This window comes from Netta rufina (genome assembly GCF_964035555.1).
Source record: "Netta rufina genome assembly, chromosome: 25".
Classification (NCBI taxonomy): domain Eukaryota; kingdom Metazoa; phylum Chordata; class Aves; order Anseriformes; family Anatidae; genus Netta; species Netta rufina.
The window spans coordinates 1,607,518-1,618,215 of NC_140149.1; positions in this window are offsets into that span (position 1 = coordinate 1,607,518).

The following is a 10,698-nucleotide window of genomic DNA, read 5'->3' on the forward strand; positions in this document are numbered from 1 at the left end:
TAGATCAGCGCGGCCATCCCACCTCTTGTCAGGAGAGAGGTCTCTGTTCCAGCTGGTTAATGCATGTGGAGATGTTGGGGAAACAAGGCTTTCTGCAACCTAATCACAGGTTAGCGGGAGCTGCACTTTTAAGACCTTTTTCCCTTTTGTAGGGATATCGGTGAAGGGATATCTATGCCAGCAGATGGCAGTGCCTGTTAGCAGAGTTTCAAATCCTGGCAGGAAAAAACGGGAATCAGTTCAAAATGTGAAAGAGTTTTTATTTACATTGGATAAAACAGTGCAATTTCTTACCTGTAAATGAAACAATGCTGTAGCTCAAGGTGGGAAAATTGTCACTGCAGAAATGATCATGCTGTGAGCCCACCCTTCTGCATGTCTGGGAGACCCCTGTCCTCTTAGAGGCTACTGGGTTTGTAGATGAGATGCACTGGATGAGTGTGTGCATGGGATGTGGGAAGAAAGGCTCTTCCTGACGTAGCCCATGTCATATTAGCTTTGCAGACTTGCAGAGGCTCTCTTCCTCTAGGGCTGCTGGCTGGGCTGCTTTTCCTAGCACAAAAATTCATTCTAAATCTTATTACAAGAGATTAAATAAAAGAAGAAGCGGAGCTGATGCCTATATGAAGGTGACACTGTCCTTAGTGCTGGCATGGAAGCCTCATCGAGCAACTTAACCTGTCCTGAAAGCTAATGTTATAATTCTAGTTGGGACTGACTCTTCTGCTGTATGAGTTGCTGTTTAGTACTTTTGGGGTAAGTTTAACTGTGTATTTAAAAAAAAAAAAAAAAAAGCAGACAAAACCCATAACTGTTATTGTACTCTCCAAGCCATAATTTTATAAGGATATTTCATATATTGTAGATGTAGTCCTAAAAATATATATATATATAAATTGCTGGAAAAACAAGGAGCATTCCTAATGGTTGTGAGCAGGCAGAAGATCTAACATAACAGGATTTCATCAACAGTATATTATACCATGTCTTACTTCATTGGAAATAGTTCCAGTGCTGAGCTGAGCCCTCTGTGCTGTTTGCATCCTAGCCAGGGTAGCACCATTCAAATTCATGAGAAGCAGAAGCCAAACTGGCTAGTCAGATTTAATTGTCCAAACTGTGCAGTGGGAAATATAAACTGACAACAAGTGGAAAAGTGATATTACATTCACAAAACTTGTGTTTAGTAGCCAAAGTCCTTGGTCTGGCTCCAGATTCATATCCCATCTGTTTAGATCCAAATTGCATATACAGATCAAAGAACAAGAACACTGGTAAAAAGTACATCTATAGAGATGTATTTTCCTAACCCAGTCCTCTGCATAACAGGACTATTAATGAATAGTCAAAGGTGAGTTTATTTCTTTAGTGCATGTCTTTTTCAAATTCTCAACAGCTATTTTTCTGCTTTAGCTCTCCTAACAAGGTGTTATGTATCCTAGATTTAAAATGGTAAGAAATCAAAATTTCTATCACATTTCTTTTCTTTCTTTTCAAATGCTACAAGTTCTCTGGTTCATTTTTTCCCTTTGTTCCAAAACAAGAATGCAAATAAAAAGATGCAAAATACCCATACAGTAATATAAAAGTAAAAATGTCATTCCAATGCTGATTTATTTCATTAGTGATAGTGTAACTTTAAAAGAAAAAAAAAATCTATTGAAAGTAATTTTGCAGTAGAAAATGGAACAAATTGCTGTCAGATTCCAGCGCTACTGACATGTTCCTATATCATGTTTTGATTTTGACAAGTTCTCTCTTCCTGCCCAGAAAATCTCCTGTGAAAGCATTTCTGATGGGCTGTAATGTGTGGGGCTCCTGGAACAGAAAACTGGGGAGGAGTGGGGGTGTCAAGTTTAGGGAACAGGGCAACAAAGCCTGAAGGTAACCTGCAGTCACCAGGCAGCTCTATCTCATATCTGCTGCTGGCCTGACATTTGCTTTTCAGAAAAGGAAATATTTTATGAAGCTAGGGAGACAGTGTGGTATTATCAATGACTTTTTTTTTTTTTTTTTTTTTTAAAAGGGGGGGGGGGCAGGGAAGCAAACCACCGAAGAGCTTTTTCCTGGGACTAGCTGGATCACAGGCAAACAATGCACCTGAACAAACATCATTTCAGCAGCTTGGTGGTTGACAGGCAAAGGAGCGTCAGAGGAATCACGCTCTCCCTCCTTCCCCCCACTTTTCCCAAATTCCCTGGTTCAGCCTGGATGAAAGGATTTCCACAGTGCTGATGAATGCATACACATGTGCCTCCTGATAAATGTACAGCTTCTGCATTCTCCCTGTTCTCCGTTTTTAGGCACTGTTTTCAGTTTGTGTGATTTCAAGCAAGAATGCAGTCCCCACCCCTTAACACACACACACACACACACACACACACAAAAGAAAAAAAAAAAAAAAAAAAAAAAAAAAGCGCCTCTCCAGGAAAGGAGAACCCAGGAACGTAGTCAAGAGGAGAGCTGAGAAGCAGCCCTGGGAGGAAAAGTAAGCACACAGAGCTCGTGGAGGTGGCACAGACCCTGTGGTGGCAGGGAGCACCGTCCCCTGCCTCTCCTCTCCCCCCTCCCCAGCCAGCCCTTGCTGTGCAAAGCAGCGCCTTAAACCCCTCCCCTCTGCTTTCACTCTGCCACCTTTCCCTTTCCTGCTCATTCAGAACAGATGATGCTCCCTCTCACATACAGACCTCTCCTCTCCCTTCCCTCTTCCCCAGCCCTTTAACAAGCTGCACACCAGATATTCATCGGGATGGGAGAGAGCAGGGGCAAGGGACGGCTGGCATCTGACAGGCAAAAGTAGTGCTGCAGTGGTTTGGGGAACCCCTCCTCAGCCCTGACAGAGTGAAAAAAATCAGGAATACCTAGGGACAGGGGTGTGTGCGTTTAAATTACTGTGCTACGTAAATGTTTTGTAATAACAGGCAGAAGGAAGAAAGGAGGAGACAACCCAAGAAGCAGAAGACGACCCCAGCTTTCTGGTGATGGCATGGACCGGACACTTTTCCAGCAGCTGTTCTACCTACCTCTCAGTCCTGTCATCGTCCAGCATCCCCAAAGTGCCAAGGCACAAGACTGATGCAGAGTCACTCTTAGCAAGTAAGTTACCTGATTTTGTTTGCTTTTCCAGCGTACTTGCTTTTGTCTCTGGCTGCTAACAATCGATAACCAGGAGGAGGAGAAGTAGCTGAGGCATCAGATCAGCTGAACACCGTGTTTCTGTGCCTGGCCCTGCCAGGGTGACAGCTAGAGATGTGCGGTTGTCTAACTTGCTAGCTGCTAGGAAACTCTTTGGGAAGCCAGGGATTAGATGTTGATCTTATACAAAGGCACTGTCAAATCTAGTAAAGGTGCTATGTAGGAAAAAACGTTAAAAATAATGAAATTCTCAGATACCAGATTAGTGGAGGTCTCTGAAATACAATGGATAGGAAGAGGCTGATCAGTGAGCAATGCTGAGATGCATGGAGTGATTGTGTGATCCTCACCTGGAGTCAAAGATTAAATTATTTTATAATTAGGATGCTTACTTGTCAGCTTAGGTTCAAGGAGCCCTTGTATTGTAGTCTTCAGACAGTGAATGTTCAGCCTTTGAGGGGGACAGATGAATAAATGCATTGGGAGCCCCAGGGGTGTTTATGGCCCATGAGGTAAAAACGTGACTCATTTTTGTACCGAGTCCTGCTGCATTGGGCAAATAGCGCTCAGACTCCTTTTTGTGGTAGTGGCTGCTGGTTGAGAGTAACAGGCTAACTTTTACACAGCATCTCTGCCATTTGGTTTTGTCCTGAGAGTTTCAGGAAATCAATCAAGAATTGGCAGAAACTGTCCCAAAAAGCTTACCACCTGACTTTCTGGGGTTCTTTAATCAAGCAGTCAAGCAGGTTCTTCCTCCTGTTCTTTTCCTTTGGAGTAGGCTCGTTACCTTATACCTCAACTACCTTATAGTTGGGTGGCATGGGAGGAAACAAAACTGACTTCTCTTACCAGTTCTCTAACCAGTCCAAGCAAACTTTATCTTCTATAGCAGGTGTCTGGCTGTGTTTGTGCTGCGGGAGTTGTTTGACTTCTGGGGTCTGATTCGTTCCCCCACTGTTTCTCCTCAGATGGAGATAAAGGATTAGGATCATTTTTGGTTTCTATTAGAGAAAACCCTCCATCTCTGGAAGGTTCCAGCCTGATTAGTTACAGACTCTGAAAAAGGCAAGCAGAGCTTTAGCATCATGTTCTGAGACAAATCTCTGGACTTTTGTCACACTCTATTCAGTTAGCAGGAGGGAGAGGCACTCAGACATCAGGTGAGCACTGGCACTTTACCAGCAGTATGGTCCTGGTAGGTCTCTTTGTCTCACTGTGACTTGTCTTTTCCTGTCTGCACAGTGGGTTCAATAGCACTGTTACACTTCTTGGGCAGAAAGAGCCTATATTTGGTCAGTTCATATTTGAGCTGTTTGGATGCAAGGTGCTGCAGAAGTGTGAAGTGGTATTAACATAGTTCAATTTTATTTTATTTTTCAAGCCAGCTCCAGGATTATATAGAGACTCTCAATTGCAATAAAGGTGCAACATTTGAACAATTGACGAACCAGAACATGAGTACCTTTGGGGCCAAATTTTCTCATAGAATTGAGGTTCTGCTTATCCCAATATTCCATGTGCCATGTGTAAACAGCCAGTAGCAGGAGAAACAGGAGTGTCTTATCAGGACAAGAGTGGCTGTCTTTCTTTGTTCAGTTGTGTTTGTTGAAAGATAACAGTCACTTTTTCAATGACGCCATAAGGTCTCCCTAAAAATAGAGTCTGGGATGAAAGGACAGAGAGGCTGCAGAGTGCCTCAGGCAGAGTCACTTCCTTGGAGAAGGAGAGATCAAATTGGTTTATTTTCAGGATTTATTTGTTGGTAAAGAAAATATTGCTTGACTATTCAAAAATGATTAAGAGCACCAAAGAACATAATGTGATTGCATCCTTTGCACATGGACTTCTCATGCTCAACTTCTATAACTCAAGGAAGTATAAAGTAATTGACTGCAGGTTACGCTGATTATATTCCATCCACACACTATCTCAAGTAGTACGTACCCCTTATGTTGTGAAAACTCTGCTCTCTGGTCTTTGTTCTGTAACAAATTGTTGCAGCCTGTACACCGGGGTTATTATGATGTCTCATGAGGCATTTCCTAGTCTTCATCTTTTGTCTGAAAAAACAATAACCAGCCTTCCATTCTCATGGCAATTTTATTTTTTCACTCTTTTCTGCATCAGTCTGAAGTTGAAATATTTAATGAATCTGCAAACTTGCTTTATGTGGGGGATTTTTTTATACTTTAATCAATACTGTGGGAAAAATCTATTTAAAATCTGTAGCTACTCAAGAGAACATTGTAAGAATATTTTTTTTTATGGAACTCACTCCTCTGGTTTTGAAAAAAAATCACAGTAATGGCAGCAGTATTATTTCTTGGCATTAGAAATAATCTGGCTAGGTTATTCATGCCAAAAGATTAGACTGTATAGGATTTTCAGGGTAATATCTAGGCACACTGAAACACAGGGCCTGCTGTTGGATTGGTGGAAGGGAAGAAGAGCAGTGCAGTGAATCCAGGCTCTTGTTTAGGATTTTGGAAACTCTCACTTTAATTCTCTGCCCTGCCACAGATTTTCTATGTGAGTGTGGGACAAGCAAGTGTCTGTGATTCGCTTCCTCATCTTGAAAAATGGGAACTAGAGCACTTCTGTATTGCACAGATCTTAAAAAATAAATAAATAAATTTAAAGCATGTTACTTGTCTTGAGCACTGTGAAACATGATACTCTGGAAATGGGGGAGCACCGCTCAACTGGCAATGAAAGGGCTGAGGAATATTAGAACTGTGATTATCCAGCATTACATGGGAAGATAGACTGGGAAATAATGAGCAGCTAAAAGTAAATCACAAATGTCCACACGCACTGTCTGTCTCTGTGTCATATTGACTTCCTACCCAGAGAGATTTTCTTAGAAAGAATGTTGTTTTGAAAGGCTGAACACCTTCTGTTTCAGTACTTCTGAGCCTAATGAACTCTAAGCAGACAGGCCGTCATTAGCTCAGCTCTGTAACAAGCACAAAGTCATCTTGCTTCCTTTGGTAGCTGCCTAGTTAATCATCACTCACCCATTTTTGTGTACTGGTGGGTGGGTGTCTCCTCAAGCCCCAGAGGAGCTCCATTGTGATACCGTGCCTGTCACCACATTCGGAAAGCAGTGCTGCAACTTAATGAAAACTCGGAGGAAATGAAAGGCATCTCCCTACTTCAGTGCCGAATGAGATTACACTTTAAAAAGCAATTACTTGGATGAGGGAGCTTTTGAACCACCAATCTCATCTTGTGCAGTCTCCTGAAGTGTTTTGCCTTGTTTTTAAATAGCAAACTCTTATATCATTCCCCTCACCTGTGGATCCCCAAGCACTTTCCAAACAGTCAGCCTTCCTAGTCTCTGTAAATCAGAAAGCTGAAAGGTGACATGGTTTGCACAAAATCTACCTGCCTTTCTTTTTCTCATGTATACCTTGAAAGGTAATCTTGTGTTTGCACTGTTTACTGTGGAGTCTGTTGTATACACACAGTAAATAAAAGGATAGCTGGAAAGATGCCTTTCTCAGGGAAATCAGAGCCCATCTGTCAGTCAGCAGCTACCTATAGCTGTCTATCTTCATCTGTGGAAGGCCATCCTTCCCTAGCATGTCCTGTTCCTCTGCCTTTCCATGGGCACTCACTGTTCAGCAGTCATTGTTTTTATTTGTATTTGTATTTTATTTTGGACTCAATGATCTTGAGGTCTCTTCCAACCTCGAAATTCTGTGATTCTGTGATTCTCCTTGGGTGCTATTGCTTTAATATGCTGCTTTCCTCTACTGGCTTTCCCATGGTGCTAGTATCTGCCAGTCATGCATTTCACTCCTGTTTTACAGTGTGACCCAAAGAGGTTGTGTGCTGCAGAGGAATCTGGGGACAGTGAGCTAGGCTCCCTTTTATATGGCGTGTGCAAACAGGCAGCAAAAGAACCAGGTCGAGTTTTTCAGTAATGATCTGTTTAGCATTTACTGCTATATTGATTGCTTGTTTAGTAGTACAGGACTCTTCATTTGGAAAGCAGATGATACAGTCAAGTAAAATCCCGACTTGAGGAGATGTTGCTCATTTATTCTCATAATACGAGAAAGCATGAGCATCAGGTTTGAAACAGAAGGAAATAATTTTTTGCACAAACTTAATGGCAAATTCATGCCTCTGAACTCCTCTTGCCTACAGTTTAGACACCTCCAGAAGTAAATCCTACCCACACTGAAACCTACATTTACCTAAGTGAGACCAGCAGTTACCTAAATGGAAAAAGTCACCATGGTAAGCAGGGGAAAAAGGCTTCTCTTGTTGTACCTTCTGCAACATCTTCAGCAAATTTCTATCTTGAACACTTGGAGCTATCAGGAGGTACATCAGCACTGCCAGGCAGGGCTTGTAGACAGCTCTGCAAAACAATGCCTTCAGAAGATATTTAGCCAACCCCAGCTTGACTCTGCGTTAGCAAAGCTAAGAGCCCTAAATGTCAATGACCGCCCCTGAGTCTGTCGTCTGGGCAAAAGCAGAGCCACAGCAAGTCTGATAAAAAGCCTCTTTGCAAGGTTGATAATGCAGTGACTCACATTTCGTTTTGCAGCTGCCTGTCCAAAAGGAAAGCAGCTCTATACAAAAGTGACATTTTTATTATCCTGGCACCATTTAACCAAAGATGGTAAATGCCAATGAAACAGGATGGTATGTGTGACTCTAAGAGGCAATTTCATGTCACAGAGCTTTGTTGGATGGAGCAGTGGTTTACAAACTGAAGTCTAAGTCTCTGTGAGATGCTTGCACATAATTACTATTATCCAGAAAAGATGTGTATGCTTGGTAGTGGTGGCAGTATATTATACAGTAAAGGAGTAAACCAGATCTTTACATAGGTACAGTGCTTTTCTTTTGGTATCTTGCCATTTGTGATAAAGTTTTTCAGAGCAGTTAAACCAATAAGGGCAAATTTCCTAGAAGATTCTTGTGCCTAGGATCTCACAGACTGTTTGTATCTGTATCACAGATTTTACAGCTGGGGAATTAAGGAAGAAGGAGAGGCACTGATTTACCCAGAATTAGAGAAAAAAAAATAATAAAAAAAAATAATTGAAAGCACTTGGAACAGAAAGCTGGATAGTCTGTGCTCTAGCCTGTGCTCAAACTCCTAACCAGTATTTCTCCTTTAAAAAAAAAATAATAATGCAAAGTTTAATTATTTTCAATAACCACATACTGAGGTCATGTTCTCGCTGTGATGGAAGAGTTTAAGATTAAATATTGGCAGAAGTTGTAATGCTACTGAAGCTATCAGTAAAGTTCATTTAAAGCAGGAATTTTGAAGGAGCACTTGTAAGATGTTCCTAAAGATTTCCAGAAAGATTTCACTTGACCTATTGCTAAAGATCAGTAGCATTAGAAAGGTGGTGTTGCCAGTCCCTTGAGTGTTTTAGTTAAAGCAGGTTTCCCTGCATTTTCATTAATGGACAGTCCCTCTAGCCTGCTTCACCAGAGTGATATTTCTAGAGATTTAGTCTTTTTGATTATTTTTATTCTATTCTGATCTTTTTAATATGTTTCAAGATCCTTTTGGTCTCTTTGGTATGAATGTAAAATGTGGAACCTTATGCTATAGATGAATGTCTTGAAATTGATTGTTCTCTCTTACATATTGTTAGTGTAAGTGAAATTCAGCTTCATGTATAACTTCTATAAAAAATATTAACAAAATTATTTTTTTTAATTGAAAACATGCAACATTTGCCTGTTTTTACATTTGTGGACACACATAGATAGATCAAAAGCCTGAGTCCAAACGGAGTAATATTAGATTCATCAAACAATGCAAACAAAGATCAAAAGTAATACTGATAAGAAGGAAGCAAAGAGGTTCTCCTTTGTACCTTATTCTCTTGTAGTCAGTAGATGGGATGTTTTTTTCCCTATTAAAGAAAAAAAAACACAGTGTGATTGTTCTGACTTGCACTTGGCATATGCTTTCACGTGTTGTGAAGTGAGAGTATAATTTGACATCAAGCAGCCACTTTGCATGCATGTAAATAGACACACTATAAGGCGGCGGAGGGCCACACCAATGGTCAAGGAGATTTGAATTTTCGACAAATGGTAGAAAACGGCTGAAGATACATCTAAATATACTATCAGCCATCTCTCAGGAGTCTTGTGTGAGAAAAAGAAGACAAAGACATAGAGGTAGGGATTAATATTCTGCCAAAATCCTTGATGATGCTGTTGGAGGAAGGGACCAGCATAGTCCTGGGGTTACCTATCCCATATCCAGGATCATAGGCATTGGGAGAAGCAGCCCTGATTCCCCCTGGCTGACCATCCCAGAAACATTAATCCCTGCTACTTCCTGTGACTGCACTGCCTCAGCCCTGGCCCAAACCCTTAAACCAGGCAAATTTGCCAGCACAAAGAAGCTTTGGGACTGCGCTGTGGACAGATGGCTGGGCTCCCTAGTGAATGGAGCCAGCGGGTATGGTTCCAGCAACAGGCTTTGGCTGCTTCATTGGAGTAATGATTGATGGTGACTTATACAAGGGCTACGAGTAATTCTTTGCTGTTAACCAGACTTGGCTACAGCAAAATGGAAGTGGAAATTTGTTGCTTCATTTATTCATCCTGCCTCTGCTTCCTTCCCGCCCACCCTTTGTGCTTTTTAATACTGAAAAGATGAAGCTACTTTGCTTGATCTTAAAATTGCCTTTCCCAAGATACTCTTAATTGTATCTCTACACCTTTTCTCATTCACAGGCACACAAGAAGATTAAAGATAGAGGGAGCAGTAATAGATTTAGTTGGATTTTAATAGGATTTGCAGAGGACAATGCAGAGAATGAACGCCATAGAGAATATTGCTGCTCTATCTTTGATATCCCTAAGGCTTCCTAGGTAGTCTTTCACTGAGATTTTGTCTGCGTCCTGCATTCAGAGTGAAGACTCTAATTTTTCTGTAGAGCATGTGTGTTTTTTTTCAGTAGTATCAAATCATCTCAATAAACAGGTTGCTACATTATTACCTGCAAAAATCATTACAGCCATCATTTTGTATTATTTATTTGTACCTTGTTGAGCATAGTGCTGCATGTGGACAGTGGGTTCTTAATAACTGTTGGGTTTCTGAAAGTGTCCAGTGCTTTTGTTTAGTGTCAGATGAAGTAGAAGGGTTCTGATATATCTGATTACCAGTAGGCTTGAAATCATCAAGACTGCAGAAATGTAGTTATAGATGCTAAATTAAAAGGTTATTTTACCTTTGGAACTCAGGCTTCCAGAATAATTTGTGGAGAGGGGTGAGTATATCCAGAAGGTGATTCAGCACACCCGAAATTTGAATTATCACTGGGAGTGCTTTTCTATGCTGACTGTAAGGGAAACCTTCATGAATAATTTAGACTTGTCTGAGATTCAGGTAGGCAGTAGTGTTCAGCATTTTATATTCACTTCTAAGGTTTCTCTTGGTATGCACCCAAAAGGTAAGGCACCAAAAAGCTCCAGTCCCTTTTGAAAATATACATTGATGCACCTTTACTTTGCTTCTAGTTGTGATCTCAGGCAAATTTCAGGTCTAAAAAAAAAATCTGAGCA